The sequence below is a fragment of the Manis pentadactyla genome, chromosome 3 (genome assembly GCF_030020395.1).
Source record: "Manis pentadactyla isolate mManPen7 chromosome 3, mManPen7.hap1, whole genome shotgun sequence".
Lineage (NCBI taxonomy): Eukaryota > Metazoa > Chordata > Mammalia > Pholidota > Manidae > Manis > Manis pentadactyla.
In genome coordinates, this window is record NC_080021.1 from 209,948,262 (window position 1) to 209,972,597 (window position 24,336).

Below are 24,336 nucleotides of genomic sequence, written 5' to 3' on the forward strand. Positions count from 1 at the left end.
CGCCATATACAAATATTAAAAGCCAAAGGAACCTGGTTCAGAGTATAATTATGAATACAACTGAGAAAGACTTAAAGGACATTGACCTTATGAATCTTTCTGAAAGGGAGTTCAAAATAAAAATCATTAACATGCTCATGGAGGTACTAAAAGATATTCAAGAACTCAGGAATAAATTCCGGTTTGAGATCGAATCATTGAACAGCACAATGGAGGGTATTAAAAGCAGATTAGATATGGTCGAGGAGACGATAAATGGAATAGAAATTAGAGAAGAGGAATACAAAGAAGCTGAGGCATGGAGAGAAAAAAGGATCTCTAAGAATGATATAGACAGAGAGAACTGTGTGACCAATCCAAATGGAGAAATATTCGCATTGTAGGGGTAACAGAAGAAGAAGAGAGCGAGAGAAAGGGAGAGAAAGTGTTTTTGAGGAGGTAATTGCTGAAAACTTCCCCAATCTGGGGAAGGTGATAGTCTCTCAGGCCATGGAGGTACACAGATCTCCAAACACAAGAGACCCAAGGAAGTCAGCACCAAGACACATAGTCATTAAAATTGCAAAGATCAAGGATAAGGATAGACTATTAAAAGCAGCCAGAGAGAGAAATAAGATCACATACAAAGGAAAGCCCAACAGGCTGCCATCAGACTTCTCAGCAGAAGCCTTAGAGGCCAGAAGGGAGTGGCATGATCTATTTAATGCAATGAAGCAGAAGGGCCTGGAACCAAGATTACTTTATCCGGCAAGATTATCATTTAAATTTTAAGGAGGGATTAAACAATTTCCAGACAAGCAAAACCTGAGAGAATTTACCTCCCACAAACCATCTCTAGAGTGTATTTTGGAGGGACTGCTAAAGATGGAAGTGTTCCTAAGGTTTAATACCTGTCACCAGAGGTAATAAAACCACAGTAAAGAAAGTACAACTGCTAATTACTAAGCAAATGCAAAATCGGGAAAACAATTCCATTCACACTTGCATCAAAAAGAATAAAATACCTAGGAATAAACCTAACCAAGGAAGTAAAAGACCTATACTCTGAAAACTACAAGACACTCAAGAGAGAAATTAAAGAAGACACCAATAAATGGAAACACATCCCGTTCTCATGGATAGAAAGAATACTGTCAAAATGACCATCCTGCCTAAAGCAATCTACAGATTAAATGCAATTCCTATCAAAATACCAAAGCATTCTTCAACCAACTAGAGAAAATCATTCTAAAATTCATATGGAACTACAAAAGACCCCGAATAGCCAAAGCAATCTGGAGAAGGAAGAATAGAACTGGGGAGATTATGCTCCCCAATTTCAAGCTCTACTACAAAGCCATAGTAATCAAGATAATTTGGTACTGGCACAAGAACAGACCCATAGACCAATGGAGAAGGCAAATAGTGAATCTGTGGCATCTACACTGATGGACAGTGACTGCATTGGGGTATGAGTGGGGACTTGATAAAATGGGTAAAGTAGTAACCACATTGTTTTTACCTTAATAAAAAAAAAAAGAAAAAAAAACATAGTGGTATATGAGCCAAGGAAAAAATCCATCTGGGAAAAACGGGTAAGTAGAGGTTTTTCTCCAAATTTCATTGAAATTGAGTTTTCTGTCTTGTGACCATTTCTTTGATATTCCCATGCACATGATAAACACTTCCTTAAGAAATTACAAATGAACTTTCAATTTTTAAAAATGCTCTATTTGCCTCTCTTAGAAAGTAAGACCAGAAAACTCTATAAAAGAACCATGAATGGGAAATGAAATCTGACATGTAACGAGAGGAAACAGTTTCCTCATATTCTTTTCATTCTGGTTTCTACATTTAAACTTAATGCAATTTTCAAATAATATTACAAAAAGTGTTGAAGTCACAGCAACCCATCTAGACTACCCTAACCACTACCACGAATTCAAAGAATATATACACTACTAATTTTATGAATTCAAGGAACATACAGGCTATGTATTTTAGCTTTCTATGAGGCAACAAAACAAAAACCTTTCTATAAAGGTCTTATAAAACTATGAACTCTATGACTAGCCTGATTTCTTACTGCTGATGAAATTTAAGGATAAGAAAAAACAACTTCCACATATAGATCAAATAGGATTTCCTTTTTTAATTAATTAAATTAAAGCAACTACTGAGAGTTAAAGAAGGAAAGTATTCTAAAGAGTAATGAATCTTCTGTTCTCAAACTCTTCACACACTGCACACAGCCTTATTGTATATAATGCATCCTTCCATGATAAAATAAAATCAGCAACTGCATGGTAGTTCAAAGCCTCTGGATAATCTAGGACTATGACTATAAACTATCCAGAAGAAATTATATGGAAAAATCTAGGTAAATGAATGTAATTTAGTGAGGGCCTCGGCTAAGAGAAAGTGTAAGAGGCAAAAGGATGAATTGTGATTCCCGTCTCGTGTCATCCTCAGAACAAAGGTCTCTGAGGACTTTATTTCTATAGGAATTTCATAGGGAAAAGGACAGTATTTGAAAAAGCCTAAATAATGTGTAACCCAAATTGACACAAATAATAATCAGAAGTGAAATATAGGGTATTGTTACTGAATGACTGGATAAGAAGGGGGTTGGAGCTTTGAGATGATGCATCAAATGGATTCCATGAATTTGGCAGTATTGGGAAAATATAACAAATGAAAATACCTCACAAAAAACATACCTCACACCGAAGAAAAACCATGTCCTACAACTTCCACTCAGATTAACTGTGGTAATTTTGTCTTATAAAACACTTAATCATCTCTTCAAAAGGAAAACATGGTGAGAAGTTTGATAATCTAACTCAATTAAAATATTATTGGAGAATAATCTTGCTTTCTTATCTATCTCAAAACTTAGAATACCAAAACGTAATAGTCAAATATACATGCAAAATGACCCTACAAATAAGATAATTGTGGGTACCAAATGTTGTGTTTAAGTTCTGCAATAAAACAGTCTCCCAGACATTTAATAGTATGTCACTTGGTAAATGAAAGTTTCCACAAAGTAACAGCAGTGAGAAGACCTAAAAATTATGCTAGTGAAGAGTCTAGCTGAAAGAAACAAAAATACGGATCATTTTGATCCAACACTAATTTTATTGCAAGTTCCTACAGAGCTGAATAAAATGCTGACACCACCACACAAAAATGTATTGAGTTGGCAATGTCAGCCTCCAATATCACCATCCACATTGTATTATCTGCAGATAAACAGCATGAATGTTCAATGCTTGAACTTCTTAGACTTTGTGGCTAACATTACAGTAAAAACAAAAACCATAGGCATGAGGCATCATTAAACATAGATGAGTTTAGTTTGGCATTGTTTGGCTCAAATTAGTCTAGTACTTTAACAAATTCCAGAAAAAACATGAAAAAATGCAAGCTTAAACATTACAATTTTCTAAATGTGCTACATTCTGTACCAAACAGACCCATATAAATAAGTCTTAGTCAACTCCAACTAATATTCAAGTAAATAACACCACTTACCCCTATCCCCTACACACCCACAAAGTGCAGGCAGACATGGACACACACATATGCACACACCCATGTAAGAAGTCCTTACCTTCATGGCATGGATTTCTTCAAGCAATCGTTGTACTCGGCTCCGGTTTTTTAACAGTGCATCTTCAGTACCCCTGCAGATAATACAATATGCAACCAAGAAAAGCATTTCTCTTAGACTCATATCAAATGAAAAATCTTCATTTCTTTTAAAAAGCCATAATAAATCTCTAAATAATACTCTGTCACCCTGTACTGTCCTCAACAAACTCCATTCCATCAACAAACTCAAGTTTTTGGCAAAAAGAATCATTGAGCCAGCATTATATTCATGACTATTAACATTAACAGTTTGCCTTTTATTCCTTAATAGGATGGCCAAATAATATTTCTTAATTAACAGATTAATAACTTTCTTTTAACGTAAAACAAATTTCATAAGCTATAATTAAAGGTTGAATTAAATTTTATTAAATGAAAACTTGCTCTCTGGGGTTAATGGAATATCTAAGTTAAAAATCTGACTATACTAGAGAGGAAGGCTATCTTCTGAAATATTTATTAAGAAGAAACAAGAAGATAACCAGGAATAAAACACATCTTAAAGCATAAAAACTATAAATAGCATAATTTTCCTCTAATACTACTGAAACTAAAATTACAAAGTACATTTTCAAAAAAATTACGTTGAAAATGTTGCTTTCATAAACACTTCCACAAGACACTGAGAATTTCAAATTAATCACCAATTCAAGAAATAAAGTGATATAAAATCTTTGTAACAAATCCAAAGCATTAGTACATTTGTTAAACTATAGAAACATCTTAAAGTAACTTCCAATAACATAAAACACATAAACAACCCCAAAGGCGTTTCATTCCAAAATGGCGGAAAGGAGAGTTTGGGAAAAAATCAGAAGAATTCATCACATATTTTAAAGTAAATAAGGTCCAAACCATATAATGACATGCTGACACAGCACATTTTATCTCTCTCACATCCTTTCCACATATAAAACAAAATGCTGCATGAGTATGATATTTAATTATTCCTATAGGTCCAACCCTTCACTTTTGTAAATACTGAATAAAAACAACTTTTGACATTTTATTAGTCCCAGGACCATTAGTTTAAGTGACTAATCTCGACTGGCCTCTACACTTCCTAGCAACTCTACTGTACTTTCTTGGTCAATACACTACAACGACTATTTTAAACCTCTGCTTGCTTTCTTAAAACATCTGACCTTCTTACTCTTTTTTTCAATTTCACCAAGAAAATAAATATCAGATGGGAACCATCATTTTTTATTACCACAAATACAAATTTACTTGCATCCTCATCCTCTATTAATAAAGTTATAAGAAATACGCCTACACATATGTCAAGTTAGTTTCCCAATTGTGTTTTGGGAGCCCATCCTTTTCTGCCTTCCTAGACCCCTTTCTATAGATTATTCCTTTCCTCTAGCATTCCTCTAGTCAATCTCTTTAAATGGATGTTTCCCAGTGATTTTTAATCATGCCAGGATCATTTTCACTAAAGACACAACAAAACATCCACACTACAAAGTTTACTGGGACCACCCTTTCTCTTCAACTGCCTCAGAGCTAAGCTTTTCAAGATTTCAAACTATTTCATGCATTCCACATAATTCTAGTTTCCCTTCCCAATGGTCCACTTAAAGTTATCACAAAATTCAACAGGAATTTTTCAGACTTCATTATTTGACATCTCAGCAGCATTTGACACTGCTGACTGCCTCCTCCTCCTTGAAACACTCTGTCCTTGGCTTCCAGGACAGATCGCTCCCCTGGTTTTCCTCCTTTCTCTCTACACACTCTATCTTGGTTTTCTAAGGCTCACAGACCTCTAATCAGTCATGAGTTCAAGGCCAACTCTTCTTTTCACAATATGCTTTTGAACCCTAAAGATGTACATGTACATATTGTTTTAATTTGCCACCTAACCAAAGATGACTCAAAAATTTCTACCTTTGTCTGAGACCTCTCTTTTAGTCCAGATCAAAATATACAACTGCAACTGCCTACCTGGTATTTCCTCTTGAGTGTGTTGAAAATTATTTCCAACTCACACATGATTTAACATGCAGATCCGCTGTCACACTTTTACTTAACTCTCCGCAGTGGTTTCCAATTGCTCTTACGATGGTCACACGGGCCTTTTTTATTCCTTCATACTTTCCATGATCACATCTACCTCCAAGTCTTAACACTTGCAATATTCTCTGGTATGAATGCTCTTTCTCCCCAAGTTAGCTTGTAAACATCTGATCCCTCTGATGTGCGCTCAACTGTCCTTTCTCAGGGAAATATTTTCTGGCCTCCTGGAGAAGGTAAAACATTCCATCTATGAGCACTTAGAGTGCTGCTAGAACTTATCATGACTGTTAGTTTTAGTTTAATTTAGTTTAATTTTACTTTTAATCTAATTATGTTTAATGTGTCTTCCTTCCAGTAGGTTACAAATTCCATGAAGGTCAAGTATCTGGTTTTACTCAACACTGAATCTTACCACCTAACACAGTGGATGACATAGCAATTGTTCAATAAATATCTGTTAAATCAACAGCCAGAAAGTTTGCAATACTCACGTGTTCATTCACTGTTTCAAGTGCAGAGTATATACTAACAGAATGCAGAGTAATCAGGTTTCTTTCCCACTAGATATGTTAACCTCTTTAGAATTTGTTTCAAAGTTAGATCCATTTAGGAAAAAAATCACACTGTAAAGTGTCTCTTCACTAAATGTTGCTGGGAAAATTGGATAGCTACATGCAAAAGAATGAAACCGGACCACTGTCTTACACCACATCCAAAAATAAACTCAAAATGGATTAAACACCTAAATATAAAACCAGAAACTATAAAACATAGCTTTTATAGAACTAGAAGAAAACATAGGCAGAAAGCTCTTGAACACTCACATTAGTAATTTTGGGGGGGATGTGTCTCCCCAGGCATGGTAACCAAAAGCAAAAATAAACAAGTGGGACTACTTCAAACTAAAAAGCTTCTGCACAGCAAAGGAAACCACCAACAAAATGCAAAGGCAGCCTACTGTATGGGAGAATATACCTGCAAATTATATATCCAATATGGGGCTAATAAATAAAATATATTAAAAAACTCGTGCAACTCAACTCCAGAAAAATAACAAGTAATCCAATTAAAAAGTGTGCACCGTACCCAAATAGACATTTTTCCTAAGAAGGCACATAGATGGCCAACAGACATGAAAAGATACTCGACATCACTAATCATCAAGAAAATGCATATCAAAATCACAATGAAATACTTCACACCAGTCAGACTGGCTACTAATATCAAGAACACAAGAAAGAACAAGAATTGGAGAGGATGTGGAGAAAGGGAACTCTCCTAAATTGTTGATGCGAATGTAAGTTAGTGCAGCCACTATGGAAAGCAGTATGGAGATTTCTCAAAAAAATGAAAAATACCATACAATCTAGTAATTCCACTTGTGGGAATTTAACCTGAAGAAAACAAAATCACTAATTCAAAAAGATATATGCACCCCTATGTTCACTGCAGTATCGTTTACAATAGCCAAAATATGAAAGCATTGTAAGTGTCCTTCACCAGACAAACGGATAAGGAATTTGAGGTACATATGTACATAATGGAGTATTACTCGGTCATAAAAATGAATGAAATCTCACCATTTGCAACATAGATGGACCTAGAGGATATTAAGCTAAATGAAATAAGACTACGACAAATACTGTATGTGAAACCTAAAAACAAAACAAATGAACAAACAAACAAAACAGAAACAGATACATAACACAGAGAAGAGACTGATGGTTGCCACTGGGAAGGAGATAGGGGGATGGGTGAAGTAGATGAAAGGGGAAAAAATTAGTTAGAATGTCTGATATCTTGATCTCAGTGACAGTGACATGAATATATACACTTGTCAAAATTCCTCAAGCTGTACATTAAGATTTGTGCATTTTATTGTAGGTATCTCAATTAATAAACTACGTGTATCAATGAAAAGTCATTTAGACTAGGTTTAAGTAAAAATGAATTGCTACATTTTATAAGCAACATAATAGGGATTTATGACACTTTTTTTGAAAATTCTGTCATTCATACAATCATTAATAACAAGTGATAAATTATGCATTAAAATTTATTAACAAATGTTTCTAAGTGCTATACCCTGCTGGTGCATGAGGTGACTATACAGCATTTGCTAACCACTGTAAAACAAACTTAACTAATAAATCGCAGAGTTGGTCCTCAGTTGCACTGCATTCCAATCACAGGACAACTAGACTCCAATTCTGAAATTCCAATGTAAGAAGTTCTATGGTTGCCAGTACTGCATCAGGGAATTCTTAAAGCAAAGGGAGTGTTTCATGCACTTAGTTTCATGCTGATGCCAAAAAATGCTTTCCTAGCCTTTTTTTTTTCAGTATGTACACTGACTTTAGTGCTTTTCCTTCAGTATACTGGTTACAATACCAGTGTGTAGGCAGTAAGAAAATTTGAAAAGCTCAGTATATTTAAAAACATAAGTATATTCACTTTATGTAAAAATGGAGTTAGTTTTATTTTTCTCCCACCTACTCACCTCAAGCACTTAGTTTCTTCTGAGCATTTACATTTTTGTTCCACTGACAGCTAGCTAGCTACCAATAGCCTTTCAGTTAGGATTTAAAAGGTTGACAATGAATTTGCACCTACTATGAAGCTGGTTGACAGATAACCCAAAAGTCAACAAACAGGCCTAAAACACCCAAAATCATCAGAAGGCCATGCACTGTTTGAAGACCAATGTCTTTTTTTTTTTTATTCTTCAACCGAAAGCACACAGAACTATCACTGTTAGAAATGTGAAAAGTATGATTTTGATGGTGGGGGGAGGAAGGAAAGAGAAGTAAAGTGAGCAGGAGAAAACAGTGGTATAATAATGGAAATCCTATGTGCTGACAGAGAAGAAATAAAATGAAAGGGAAACGACAGGAAAACATAGGAAGACAGAAACTGAAGGACAAATTTGTAGGTCATCACTAAGACTGACAAGCCCAAGTTAAGCGCCTCCAAACAGCAAAAGAACGCATTTAATATAATCTATGAGAGCAGGAGGAGGAGTGAGGACTTGCACACAGGAGAACACAGCACAGCTGCCAGAAGGGAGGAGTCACCGAGAACCCATCCGTGGGGATGCCCTCAGTTAACCTGGTGATGCAACCTGCATCATCTCTTCGGTAGGCAATGACACAAAAAGGGAACCACAAAGAGCAAAAGCTGGCAGTGCCCAACTAAAGGAGATTCCAAGAAGAGTTCCCCTGCTCAGAGACTTAAGAAATCTAATTTGTACTGGAATAACTCAATAATGGGGACAGATGTGTCATAACTAAACACTGAATCATGCAACTAAAACAAAACTCTGTGGTTCTACATGCCAAGCAGCTAATGTAGGTCAAACGAAGGGAAAATAATGTGTTTTACAAGGTGAACGCTCCTATCTACATTACATATATTTGTTAACAAACCAGCTTTCTCATGTATGTAGACTTCAATAAGCTTATGGTCAATGTGAATTTGCTTTTGAGAGAATGACCTATACTTGTGGGGTGACACTGATAACATGTGTCCGATCTACAAAGCTGAGAGCAAAGGTAAAGGTAAACTCTGCTGTGAACTGACCCTCAGTGGGCTGTCTGCCAGCCAGCCAACTAGCCGGCCTCCTCTGGTGATGCACTGACTCTGCCCTGCATTTTAATTAGCCTGCAACAAAGCCCCAGGGTTCTTAGGAAACAATGATTCCAAGAGCTAGTACTCTCCTAGGGAAGCTTGCAGTACGAAGAAAAATGAGCTATTAAGGATCATAAAAATAATGCCTCAAGTTTTCATTCAACAGATAAGCACTGAGGATATGATCAGTAAGCAAAAATTTACTGACAGGTGGAGGGCATAAGAAATCTCTCACGCGCGCACACACACAGCAATGACCAGAAGTGCTAAATAAATGGTGCAACAAGAGCTTATAGAAGGGGTAAATGAAAGTCAAGAAAGGTTTCCCTGAAAAAGTGAAAAGTAGAAGTATGAAATGTAATAATGAGAGGAAAAAGAGCTTCGGGTCAAAGGAACACCATGTGCAAAGGATCTACGGGGTGCTGTGCTGGACAGTGGAGGAAGGCCAGCGCAGCTGAAGCACAGAGACTGAGGAGGATGTGGTATACGTGACACAAGGGGAGAGACTGGCCTTATTTAGACTGCTCTTCACCAAAACCAACAGAGCTACCATCTAGGTTTCAAGAAAGGGGTGGGGAAGTCACATGATCAGATTTATGTTTTGAAGATAGCATGCCAGCTGCACTGGAGAGATCAGAGGTAGTGAGGAGTCAAGGAAAATAGCTGGGAGTTGGTGGGAGATACAACCTAGACTAGGATGAGGGTGGTGAGTAAACAGTAATGCAGAGATCTGAAAGATAGTAGTGAATTTGAACTCTTTTTCAGATATATTTTTTCCCTTGAAGTTAATTCTTTTGCCAATTTTCTATGACATATTCTCTTTAATTTTCATGAGATATTTTATAGTAATGACATTAGCTGTTTATGTCATATTTGCTGTATTTCTTTTTTCTAATTGCTTGTCCTATGTTATTCCTTTGGCATGTTTTTCAGTTTTTCTGTAGATGTATCCATATTTTTTTCCCTTTCTAGTTTTTCTTTCATTTATTTTCTGTCTTTTTTACCCCCATCTTCATACTAGAACATAAAGAATTTACTTCAGCGTAGGATGTGTATAATTCATTCAGACATTCAGCAAACATTTATAGAGCACCTATGTTGTAGGGGAGAGACATATACACAAAACAGAGGAACAGGTACAAGTGTTTCCAAAGCAGAAAGCACTCTGGCTGCACACAGAGCAGACACCTCGCCCAGACTGAGGAGGATTAATTAGTCAAGACTCCCTGAAGGTCAAATTTTAACTGCTCTGAAGGGGCCTGGAAACTAAGTGCAAGAAGAAAGAGCCTTAAATGAAGACCGGTAAATGACTATCACTCCTACTCTCGGAGTAATTTCAGAATTGAATGGGAAGCTCACCAGTATTTTCCATGAATTCCCAGGGATATCATTCCAGGTAAGGTCTCAGACTACCTCAGAGGTAATCTAACAGTAAAAGCCCACCAAATGTTTTCTGGAACCAGCACAAGCTTAATGTATACCTATGAATATATACTAAACGCCCTCACAGTTTCCCTTTTCAATATATTTAAAATGAAATCTAGGCTTAAAACCTAGCAGCAAGGCAGTAACATATTTCAGTTTTATTTCCTACTTCACCCCACAAGTTCCCATCAATGGAGAGTTATCTATCCCTGTACCTTCAAAGAGGTTCCTACTGCCACCTCTTCTCTCTGCTTATTCCAGTCCCTCTGCCTGGAATGCCCCCTTCCCCTTCCCTAATCACCAACTGCGATTCCTGTGTAAGATCCTTAAAAAACAAGAACAAATATCACTCACTTCATTTTCCTCTGGGCATTATTCTGTGTCATAGGTGGGTGTTTCTTACCCTTTCCTGTCTGAGTGTGGCTTGCCTGACTACTGAAAGCGTGTCATACACAACTACATAACGTATGAACAGTGACTTACCCACGGGCAGACACCTTCATACCCACTGAATAAAGATAACAAAAAACTTCCTTTGCTGTAGCTGGGAGATCCTCATTTGACCCTTGCTCTCCCAGATTCCTTTAGGTCTTCAGATGACTTATGATTCCCTTGAAGAGAAGCGCAAGCTGGAAAGACGACAGGCGCAGAAAGGGTAGCCTACCGATACTTACCCGTTAGGGCGGAGGTGATGAGAGCAAATGCCTGATTTAGGGCTGGGTTTACTAAAGAGAAAGAGAACTGGATACAGCACGCATCAACAGCTTTCTCTTAAAATTTCGGTGTGAATGGAGTGAGGACATGCGGCAACGCACACACACAGTTCTAAATGATACGGTCCCGTGCAAGAGCAGCCGTGTGTCGGGAATACCCCACGGTCTCGATCCCGCCCTCCCCTCCGGCGGCCAGGAAAGGCAGGTAACGCGGGGTGGCAGTTTAGTAACTGTTCGCACCGCGCGCCTCACGGACCCCAGGCAGCACAGCTCTCACGACCTTGGGAGGAGAGCACCACGAGCTTCGAGTACAGACACGGGCACCGCATACGGAGACTGAATCATCTCCCCAAAGCCCCCTCCCTCCCCACACAGAAACCCACGGGGCCGCGGGGCCAGACACACGCCCCTCGCTGCGGCCGCCTGTGGCCCGAGGGGGGCGTTCCAGCCGCCGCCCTGTGCGCCCCGGGCCACCCGCCCTCAGCCGCGCTCCCCGCCCTCGCTCCGCGACTGACCGCGCGCCCTCCCGAGGGACGCAGAGCGGCCGTTCCGAGGCCCGAAAAAGCCCCCGGACCGCAGCACTTCCCTCACTGCTGAGGCTTGGAGGCCTCGGCCGGGCCACGACGGGTCAAGGAGCGGCCGCTACCGCCGGCACGTGAACCGCGCCAGCCGGCCGGCCGCTGCGTGGCCACGCCCCCGTACGGCAGGCCCTTCCGTCTGAAACACAGAAATAGCTATTTTTGTTGTGTGTATGCAAAAAAAAAACCCTCTGGTTTAAATATAGAACTTCGTCTTTTATCCTCAAGTATTTAAGGAAAAGTCACAAATTCTGTCTCTGCAGGGGAATTTGTGTATCTGAAGGCTGAGGTCTATGTTTAGTCTAAATTGTTTTGCTTGCTAATACGTTGAATGAAATTAATTAAGTTCTGAGGTATTTTGCAGCATTAAATTCTTTTCTTCCTATGAACATATATTAATTTCAAAATACTTATTTACTTCCTATCATATGAGGTGTTTTGCTCAGAGCTCATTTAATTAAATTCTGTTTAATATTCCATTAAATCATATCATAAGGAAACATGTTGGGGTACTGGGACTAGACCAATACAGAGCAAAGTTTATCTAGAGTCTCAACATTATCACTCATCAAGAGAATGGCCCGTTAAAGCCACAATGCAATACTAGCAAGCCCCTGCCACAGTGACTACAATTAAAATACGGACAAATAACAAGTAGTGGCAGGTTGTGAAGCAGCTGCCTCTTTCAGACACTGGGCCGATGAGCGTATAAATTGTCCACCAGTATAATTATTTCAAAGTATCTACTGAGGCTGGCATATGCAGTATCCTATGAGCCAGAAATTTTATTCATAAGCATATATCCAAGGGGAATCCAAAAGACAAGTATAAAAATGTTAACAGCAGTGCTGTTTGTTACAGTCAAACCTGGAAACAACTCACAATGTCCATCAACAGTAAAACTGACAAATTCTATGATCTTCATCAGTTCAATCCTACAGAGCAATGAAAATGAATAACTATTGTTAAATGTAAGTATATGGAAGCATCTCACATATTATTGGGTAAAAGAAGTCTAACACAACAAAGTACATACTAGAAGATTCCATTTGTGCAAAGTCCAAAAACAGGCAAAACTAATTAGTTAAAACCTAGGTTGTTTAGGGAAGTAGGGAAAGAAGGCTGGTGATTTAAAGGATACCCAAAGAGAGCTTCTGGGCTGCTGTTCATCTTCTGTTTCATGATTTAGGTGCTAGCTAAGGCGATGTGTTCATTTTTTAAAAAGTCACTAGATCATACATTTATTATTTTGTGCACTTTTATGTATACTTCAGTGATTCTTCAATTAAACATTTACTTGAAAACTTAAAAATGCATAAATAATAAAAACACAAAGAAAAAAATATATAAAAATAATGACATAGCTACATTGTCATACACCTAGACTTTAAGACAAAGAGCAATATTACATATATAAAGGCTCATGTTATAAGCATGAAATCTTTCATTCCCCAGGAGGATATAACAGTTCTAAAATGCACTGAAATGTACACTTAAAAATGATTAACATGGTAAATTTTATGTTACATGAGGAAGGGAAGGGAAGGGGAGTGGAAAAGAAATCACATCATTATTCCTAATGGCCAAACACTGGATATTCCTTCAACGACCGACTGAACAACACCTAGTATCCACAATGGGGCATTTCACAACAATGAAGATGAACCAACTCCAGGTTCGTCGTACAACCATCTAGATGAATATCACAAATGTAAAATGTTCAGCTAAATAAATCAGACAAAAACAAATACAGAGTATGTGATTCCATTTAAATAAGGCTCAGAAACAGGCAACACTAAAGTAAAATGTTAGGGAAAGGATCATGGTTATGTGTCTTAGAGAAGGGCAGAAGGGTGGTCATTGACAGAGGGCAAGTGGAGACCTTCCAACGTTCCCCTTCCTGATGTGGGAAGTGATACACAGGTTGTTCTCCCTAATAATTTGCCGGGGAAAGTACTCAGGTTCTGTGGAGGTCTCTGTATCTTATACTCCATTGACATTAAGAAATAGCTTTTAAACATACCTAAGAGATAACACTGACCACTCCCCATAATGTCTACAGTTGTGGCAACAGAAATTTTTCTCAAAGGGTTGCAGCAAAGTCTGCAAACAAGACCAGATTTGAACTGAAATGATGATATTTCTCACCTTTATTAATACCACTTGGTGTGCACATTCATTTGCTCTGTTGCAGAAATGTTTTGTTTGGATAAGACAGTGTTGTGGATTAAAGATGGCGGCGTGAGAGGAGAGACAAAGGCTTCCTCCTAAAACTGGATACAATTAGAAAATTTAATTGGTGCAACTAATCCTGAGAGAGCAACAGGAAAGAAGACGGCATCAGACTGCACACACCTGGAGAAAAGAGCAGACTTCAGCTAACGGTGTAACGTACCAGAGCTGTGGCTCCGCAGGACCTGAGCCCCTCCCCCATCCCAGCTCACCTGTGGGAGGAAAACAGAGCAGGGAGGGAGTGGAAGGCGTGGGACTGCTGAATACCTAGCTCCGGAGATCTGCGCTGGGAGCACAAACCTACATTTCATGGTGCTTTCATGAGACTCGCATGACTACCGGGTTGGAAAGTTAAAACAGGCAGAGTTCCTGGGGAGACTGGGATTCTGGCTGCTTCTGGAAAGCAGGGATCCATATCTGGTTGCTCTGGGACAAAAACTTATACCTGTGTGACCAGCCCACTGGCTCAGGCAGTGGAGACAGGCACAGGAGCCGGGAGGCGGGGAACAGCTCTTTCCTCCCCCCAGGCACCAGTACCGCTCCCCTGCGACCCCCGACATTGCTTTAGGGGCTCAGCAGCTCCAGAATAGAGCTTCTGGACACTAGAGGGCGCCATATACAAACATGAACCGCCAAAGAAACCTTGTCCAGAGTAAAATTGTTAATACAACTCCCGAGAAAGATTTAAATGATATGGACCTCGTGACTCTTCCTGAAAGGGAGTTCAAAATAAAAATCATCATCCTAATGGGGGTACAGAAAGACATCCAAGAACTCAGAAATGAATTCAGGTCATAGATCCAATCATTAAAGAACACGATGGAGGGTATTAAAAGCAGGTTATATGGTGGAGGAGACAATAAATGAAATAGAAACTATAGAAGAGGAATACAAAGAAGCTGAGGTACAGAGAGAAAAAAGGATCTCTAAAAATGAAAGAATATTGAGAGAACTGTGTGACCAATCCAAGCGGAACAATATTCACATTATAGGGATACCAGAAGAAGAAGAAGAGAGAGAAAGGGATAGAAAGTGTCTGTGAGAAGGTAGTTGCTGAAAACGTCCCCAATCTGGGGAAGGAGATAGTCTCTCAGGCCATGGAGATCCACAGATTCCCCCAACACAAGGGACCCAAGGAAGACAACAGCAAGACACATAGTAATTAAAATGGGAAAGATCAAGGATAAGGGCAGACAGTTAAAAGCAGCCAGAAGCAGAAATAAGATCACATACAAAGGAAAGCCCATCAGACTAACATCAGACTTCTCAGGAGAAACCTTACAGGCCAGAAGGGAGTGGCATGATGTGCTTAATGCCATGAAGCAGAAGGGCCTGGAACCAAGATTACTTTATCTGGCAACATTATCATTTAAATTTGAAGGAGGGATTAAACAATTTCCAGATAAGCAAAAGCTGAGAGAGTTTACCTCCCACAAACCATCTCTGCAGTCTATTTTGGAGGGACTGCTATAGATGGAAGTGTTCCTAGGGTTGGATAGCTGTCACCAGAGGTAGTAAAATCATGGTAGGGAGGGTGGAGAAGCTGATTGCGAGGCAAATGCAAAATTAAATTGACTATCCCCAAAGTCAATCAAGGGATAGACAAAAAGTACAGAATTTGATGCCTAGTATATAAAGAATGAAGGAGGAAGAAAAAGGAGGAGAAATAGAAAAGAACCTTTAGATTGTGTTTGTAACAGCATACTAAGTGAGTTAAGTTAGACTCTTAGATAGTAAGGAAAGTAATCTGGAACCTTTGGTAACCACAAATCTAAAGCCTGAAATGGCAATAAGTACATACCTATTGATAATCACCCTAAATGTAAATGGACTGAATGCACCAATCAAAAGACATAGAGTCACTGAATGGATAAAAAAACAAGACCCATCTATATGCTGCTTACAAGAGACTCACCTCAAACCCAAAGACATGCACAGACTAAAAGTCAAGGGATGGAAAAAGATATTTCATGCAAACAACAGGGAGAAGAAAGCAGGTGTTGCAGTACTAGTATCAGACAAAATAGACTTCAAAACAAAGAAAGTAACAAGAGATAAAGAAGGACATTACATAATGATAAAGGGCTCAGTACAACAAGAGGATATAACATTATAAATATATATGCACCCAACACAGGAGCACCAGCATATGTGAAACAATTACTAAAGACAGTGTTGTGTCACAACCTCTGGGAGAGTCCTAGGCGACAGAACATACCATTGCAAATGCGAAACAAAATTCTGAAATATGCAATAATACAGCTGGCAGGGAGGTTTATGATGGGGGATTCTGGCTGTACTAGACAGCAAGGAGCAAGAAGGCCCTATGTGTGTTGGTATGAATGGACCTCAAAAAGGGAACATTGGCAAAAATGAGCACATTATAAAAAACACATGAAATACCATTCCATTCACATGCATATCTGGAGAATATACAGCTTGGTCAGGTACACACATGTAGTAAAATTAGAAAGAAAAACTACAGGAATATGCACAGTAATAGTGTCCTTCAATGGAGGAGAAAAAGAAATGTGACCAGGCGAGGCACACGGGGGCATTCTGAATGACAGAGATATTGTCATTCTAACGTGCTGGTATAGTATCGAATCTGAGAGGTAAGAGCATGGGCATTATGTTACTGTCATTCTTTAAATAGCACATATATGTTTCATATGTAACACTTTTGTATGTAAGATAGATTTACAACAAAGATAAAGATATCCAAGATACCCAGCACCTTGGCCTTCGGTAGCTTCTACACATTAATGATATATTGTCTCCCTGATGGCACAGAGAGTGAGAATGTTCCATGTGTAACATGATATTTGAAGGCCACAGCTGTGAGTTGCAATCTTTCGTTTCCTGTCTTTACTTACTTTCAGGAGCGCACCGTGTCTCATCCATGAGGTCTAGGCTCTCACCAGGGAGTGTCTACTCCACGGCAGCAACAAGCCAACAAATCCAACCTGTGCCTCACCCGAGGGAAAAGTACCAGGAGAAGCGCCCCCATGGGTCCCAACCCTCATCTCTTTCAAAGGGGGCATTACAGACACTGCTGGGACTCAGGGGGCCACAGCCTAGAACTGCCTCGTCTTGTCCCTAACTAGGACGTCTGGGACTGGGTCCCAGGAGTAGCTGCGTGTGAACAGTCAGCACTTACTCCTGCGTCCTCAGGCTGCTGTTGCAGCGACAAGCCGAGGGCTCTGGGGCTCCAACCAGGACTTCCTGGGGAGGCAAAGGGCCGGGGAAGCCAACCTCCCTGATGACAGTGTCAGGGACTGAGGTGGGCCAGCATCTCCAGGTAAGCACTAAGGCATAGGGAAGGGGAGGGAGACCACAATCTACCAAAGGCCTACGTGTGCACACTTGCACACGCAAACACGTACACGTGCACACACACACAGCCGTGAGAGCAGCTTCCCGTTTCCTTTTTCCTTTCCTCTCCTACCTCCCCCTCCACCAATCATTTCCCAGCTCTCCTGCTCTCCACCAGGTGCCTTACTCAGGTGTTCATCAGGTCCTCAATGGTCCGGCCTGCGGTCATCATGGACTGTGAGTCTCTGCCACCCTTTCTCAAGCCCACTGGTGTCCAGGACATGGCACCTGTGCAATAATAACACCAGTGGATATGAGAACTTTGTTAATGGCAGGGCACTTTTAAAATACAGGGCACATCACTTCCATTTTCATCATCAGCCTCACGAGCGCAGCCTCAGCCGTAAGCTCACGCCCACTCACACAAGCATGGCTCCCAGAGTCACCCCGGGCCACGCCAGCCCTATACTCCACGACCACCAGTCACACTTTACCATCCTGTTCACCTCCTTCCCTTCTTTTAGAGTCAGTGAGTAACTGTATAATTGTTCTAGGCGTATGTGCTCCCTCTGTACAGTTCATGATACTTGGGCTCTGCACTATTCATATTTGACCAAGTTTACGCTTGGTTTCCAGATGCCAAAACAGATGCTTTGTCCATGACAACCACCCAACGAGAGTGATGGTGATGTGATGGCTCTCCTCTCACACCTCAGAATTCACAGGCCCATCTCCTCTCAGGCAGTGATGAGGACAGTGACATGGGGTGAAGCCGTTCATGTGTTAATAACAACAATGGCTGATATTTATTGAGCACTTACAATGTGCCAGCTTCAGTCTAAATATTTACAATCACCATCTGATTTACTCCTCATGAGCACTCTATGCAGTAAACTCTATTATTACTCATTTAAACTGATATGGAAACTGAAGGCCAGAAAGGAAAAGTGACTTTCTCAAAGCCACACAAGACTAAAGAGTGGGAATTGCTGTCAGACTCCAGAATGGATATCATATTTTTAATCACCATGCTAAGCAAGCTGACATTAGCACATCCTACCACTGACTGTTCATTGCATGTAACCCTCCACACAATGCAACAGGAACATCAGATTTCCTCATTTTAATTGTACATCTTCAGTTGAAGAAATTCAGGGCAAATGAAGTCCATGAACCTTGGTTCATGAAGAAACGTCAACTGAGCCAGCATTCGTCCCCTCAGCAAGCCTATCAGATGATGGTATTATGTGCATCTAAATGAAGCAAGCAACCTGAAGGGGACATTTACCAAAGTGAAAAAAGGCATGTGAGAGGCAGAACTTTAAAGCACATTGTCTGATGCTAAACACTGCATAGCAGGGCCAGGCTCACATTTTATGAACACCTACTAACAATGCCAGCAATAATCTTTCCCTTCATTGAAGCCTGCCCTCCGCTGATGTTATCTCAATAACTTCAGTGGCTCTATAAAGCAAGCACACGTTGTACAAACTGGAAAACAGAGACTCAGGGAGCTTAAGTAACTTGCCTATGAACACTTGCCTGACTCTCCCAAGAACGGGCAAAGAAAGGCTTCACAACCAGTCTCTAGATGCCAAAGACTGTGATCTGAAAATGGTGCTGCTGAGAGTGAAGTCGAGGACACTGAAAACAACACTCCCTTTATTGACAAAGTTCTTTTCAGTTCACAGAATTTTCACATCCACATTAATTCATTGGAAAGGTCTCCAAACACAAGACAGAATGCTGCTAGCACACCTAGAGACTTTCTTCATTTCTCTCATTAACATACATTCAAACACGTACACACAGAGCACCTTGTATTCCCACTAAATTCTAGTACATGCATAACCCTAAAGGACTCATAATAAAGTGATAAGATTCAACAAGTGTTCAAAAGTTTAAAAAGGAATTAAATCTTGGAGAAATTCATCCCAGGTGAAAACCAGCTCAGCCTCATTCAGGCACACCCAGGGCAGAAATATAGGAACAAACTACACCCCATGACGATGCCTGATTGTCACAGACCACAGCCCTCATGTTTCATATTCGCACACAAGCCATTACAGCTGTTAGTGAATCTCAGGGATCTCTTCAAGGAATAGAAAGAAAACAGCCTGGGTCTCTGTAATATTTAGAGCCTTTCATCAAGTAGTATTCTGCTCTAATTTCTCATTTTTAGAAGGAAATCAGAAACCAAACTGGCATCCCTAACCTCCTGCTCCTGGGCCTCTCTGAGCATCCAGAACAGCAGCCTCTCCTGTTTGGCACCTTCCTGGGCATGTACCCGCTCACTGTATCAGGGAACCTGCTCACCATCCTGGCCATCAGCTCTGACCCTCGCCTCCACACCCCCATGTACTTCTTCCTGGCCAACCTGTCCTTCATCAACACCTGCTTCTCCGGCACCATTGTCCCCAAGGTGCTGGTGAACGTCCAGACACAGCACCACACCATCTCCCACACCAGGTGCCTCCTGCAGATGTACTTCTTCATGGCACTGGCCCTGCTGGATGACTTCCTGCTGGCCGTGATGGCCTATGACCGCTACGTGGCCATTTGCCTTCCTCTCCACTACACCACGATCGTGAGCCCCCAGCGCTGCCTGCTGCTGGTCACTGTGTGCTGGCTCTGCTCCCACCTCCTGGCCTTCCCACTCACTCTCCTGATGTCTCAGTTCTCCTTCTGTGCCTCCCGTTCCATCCCACACTCCTTCAGTGACCTCCTCCCACCCCTCACACTGGCCTGCTCAGACACTCACATCTTCCAGATCGTGAGGCTTACTGAAGCGGCCCTGTCGGGCCTGGTGCCCTCAGCTGCATCCTGGTCTCCTATGCGCACATCATGCGCACCATCCTCAGGATCCCCTCTGCTGGGGGGAAGCACGGAGTCTTCTCTACCTGTGGCTCCCACCTGACAGTGGTCAGTCTCTTTTATGGGACACTCTTTCTGGTGTATTTCCAGCCCTCCTCCTCCTACTCTGCAGACACCGGAATGGTGGCATCTGTGGCATACACGATGGTCACCCCCATGCTGAACCCCTTTATCTACAGCCTGAGAACAGGGACATGAAGGGGGATTTGAGGTGACTCCTCGGCTGGGGAAGATGATCTGCCCAGTAAGGAGACCTTCCCCAGAGTAGACGACCAGGCTTTTCAACATGCCTCCTTCCTGGACTTGACTATTATAAATTTGAATGACTCACATTCAAGACAGGATGGATGCTTAGCCTTACAAGCAGATGCACAAAATGAAGATTCTGGTTTTGCAGGGCAGGTATAGGACAGCCTGGAGAGGGAGTGTGATCAGTAGGCCCTACACAGTGACGAGGAGGGAGTAATAAATCCAAGCACATGCAGTCCAGAGCTGGGAACACCAAAAACATCAGCAAAATCATCCTCCTTGGATTCCAGGAGGAAGCTCAGTAGGAGCACAGGTAGGACTCAATTCTCCCCAACAGCAGAAATTCTGGCAAGACTAGGCAGGTGAGGATCTAAGTCAGTCACTGGGCTTCAGGCATCAACTCTGACCATGCCTCGGAAGAAACTGCATTGTGGCCATTGGCCTCAACATTCAGAATATGACATGGCACAGTGTCTGTGTGGCCTGAAAAGGCAAGAATGTTCTAGAAAAGAAACCTAGGCTCAGAAAGAGTAAGATATGTGTGCATTATCAAGTATGTGGGATTAGATCTTTCTCTCTGGCAGATTATTTGTTTTTTTTATTTGTTACTTGTGACCATTTTATCCTTCACTTTTTAAACCTGGGTTATTTCTTCTCCAACCTAAAAACCACTCATGTCATTACAATAAGTTTCTATACTATAAAGAAAAAATTTAAATCCTTTTATAAAAGAAACTACTCTGAATACACAGATTTTTATGGTCCTTTTCTGTATATATTTATTTTATATTGTTAAGATGCTGATTTTTCACATAGTCATATAACATATTTTCCATGCTATTACTATTAAATTTTCATAAACATTTTCATAATTAATATTACAGCAGAAGCAGATGCCATATTATAAATAATGTGAGATCATTGTGAATAAACCATATATATATATGTGTGTGTGTCTGTGTGTCTGTGTGTGTGTGTATGACATATATATATGTCTCCCCATGTCCTTACAAGAAATTTTAAGTGGAGTTGGTGGGTGGAACATTTTTCTGGCCCATGGTGCCTATAGAAAAATGTTTACAAAACTGTTAATGATGTCCACTCCAAATGACATTCTGAAGTGCTCCTTTTTCTGTATCCTACCAGGACTTTGTGTTCTCATTTTTAACTTAATGACTGCAAATACAAGAAGCAACAAATGGTACCTCTATTTTGCTTGAATTTGTTCATTCACTGGTTGTTTAAAGTCTGTAAATATATTTTTCTAGTCTGCTATAAATTATTCCTTCATGTCATTTGACTATTCACACTTCCAGAAGTCCTTTTCATATTAAAGATGTAACTTCACACTTTCTAACTTGTCATGAGGACTTTCCCCAATCACCTTTTCATCCTTGATGGTTTTTTGACATAAGTTTCAACTTACAAACATGAAACCACTAAAAAGTTCCTCCTTGTCACTCTTCAGCCAGTGTTATCATTAGAAAATCCTTCTCTGTGCAGAATTTGCGTGAGCAGTGAGTTGCTTTTCCATTTCATTATGTTGTGTTATTTTGTAATTATAGTTAGGTTTGTTGAGATAAATTCATCTCTAATGTATATGATTCAGAGGTTTTCAGTATGCATGGTCTTATTCTTATACTGAAAAACACAAGATGTTTAGAATGGTAGGAAATATTGAAGTTTTCTCTCTCTCACATCTCTCTTACTTCCTACAAGAGTTTCCTTTCTATTTCATGTCACATGTTATTAAAAGATAAGATGCTGACTATGTCTGAACGATCATCACTCATACATGCCGTAAGTTTCCCCTTGGGGCCTTTTATCCTAATGCTATTTTCCCCTCTGTCGCACCTTCCTCCATCGCAGGCCTGCCCAGCTTATCCCACATCATCTTCAAAAAGTACCCTCTCCCACCAACCCACTCTAATCGCCCAGAGATGATCTGTTCTGTTTGTGCCCTTTACCTACTCTTCTATTCCTGCCCTTATAAGACCAAGAATGACAGAAAGATGTCCACTCCTGCACTTCATTCAACATTGTACTAGGGATTCCAGTCCAAGCAATTAAGAAAACAAAATAGAAGTCATCCAGATGGTAAAGAAAGAAACAAAAGTATCTCTATTTGCAGGTGAAAGATGTTTTCTATTTTGAAATTCCCAAAAATGTACCCAACAAACCCTATTAGAAGTAATAAACAATTCTGATTCAATACAATCCCTATCAAAATCTTGGTTCTCTTTTTTTTCAGAAAATGACAATCTGATCCTAAAACTCACACAGAAACACAAGGGACCCAGAAGCCAGTACAGTCTTAAAAAATAAAAATCCATCAACATCATCCACCACATAAACAAAAAGGACAAAAATCACATGATCATCTCCATAGATGCTGAAAAAGCATTCAACAAAATTCAACATCCATTCATGATAAAAACTCTCAACAAAATGGGTATAGAGGGCAAGTACCTCAACATAATAAAGGTCATATATGAAAAACCCACAGTCAACATCATACTGAACAGTGAGAAGCTGAAAGCTTTTCCTCTAAGATCGGGAACAAGACAGGGATGCCCACTCTCCCCACTGTTATTCAACATAGTACTGGAGGTCCTAGCCACGGCAATCAGACAAAACAAAGAAATACAAGGAATCCAGATTGGTAAAGAAGAAGTTAAACTGTCACTATTTGCAGATGACATGATATTGTATATAAAAAACCCTAAAGACTCCACTCCAAAACTACTAGAACTGATATCGGAATGCAGCAAAGTTGCAGGATACAAAATTAACACACAGAAATCTGTGGCTTTCCTATACACTAACAATGAACTAATAGAAAGAGAAATCAGGAAAACAATTCCATCCACAATAGCATCAAAAAGAATAAAATACCTAGGAATAAACCTAACCAAGGAAGTGAAAGACCTATACCCTGAAAACTCTAAGACGCTCTTAAGAGAAATTAAAGAGGACACTAACAAATGGAAACTCATCCCACGCTCTTGGCTAGGAAGAATTAATATCGTCAAAATGGCCATCCTGCCCAAAACAATATACAGATTTGATGCAATCCCTATCAAATTACCAACAGCATTCTTCAATGAACTGGAACAGATAGTTCAAAAATTCATATGGAAACACCAAAGACCCTGAATAGCCAAAGCAATCCTGAGAAGGAAGAATAAAGTGGGGGGATCTTGCTCCCCAACTTCAAGCTCTACTACAAAGCCACAGTAATCAAGACAGTTTGGTACTGGCACAAGAACAGAGCCACAGACCAGTGGAACAGAATAGAGACTCCAGACATTAACCCAAACATATATGTTCAATTAATAATCGATAAAGGAGCCATGGACATACAATGGGGAAATGACAGTCTCTTCAACAGATGGTGCTGGCAAAACCAGACAGCTACATGTAAGAGAATGAAACTGATCGCTGTCTAACCCCATACACAAAAGTAAATTCGAAATAGATCAAAGACCTGAATGTAAGTCATGAAACCATAAAATTCTTAGAAAAAAACAGGCAAAAATCTCTTAGACACAAACGTGAGCAACTTCTTCATGAACATATCTCCTTGGGCAAGGGGAACAAAAGCAAAAATGAACAAGTGGGACTATATCAAGCTGAAAAGCTTCTGTACAGCCAAGGGCACCATC

The 24,336-nt window shown here is 40.2% G+C and overlaps 1 pseudogene; it reads left to right on the forward strand.

The window, feature by feature from the left end:
• The first annotated feature begins 19,814 nt into the window (after positions 1-19,814).
• LOC118925359 (olfactory receptor 1G1-like) lies at positions 19,815-20,658 on the forward strand (annotated as a pseudogene).
• Positions 20,659-24,336: the final 3,678 nt, after the last annotated feature.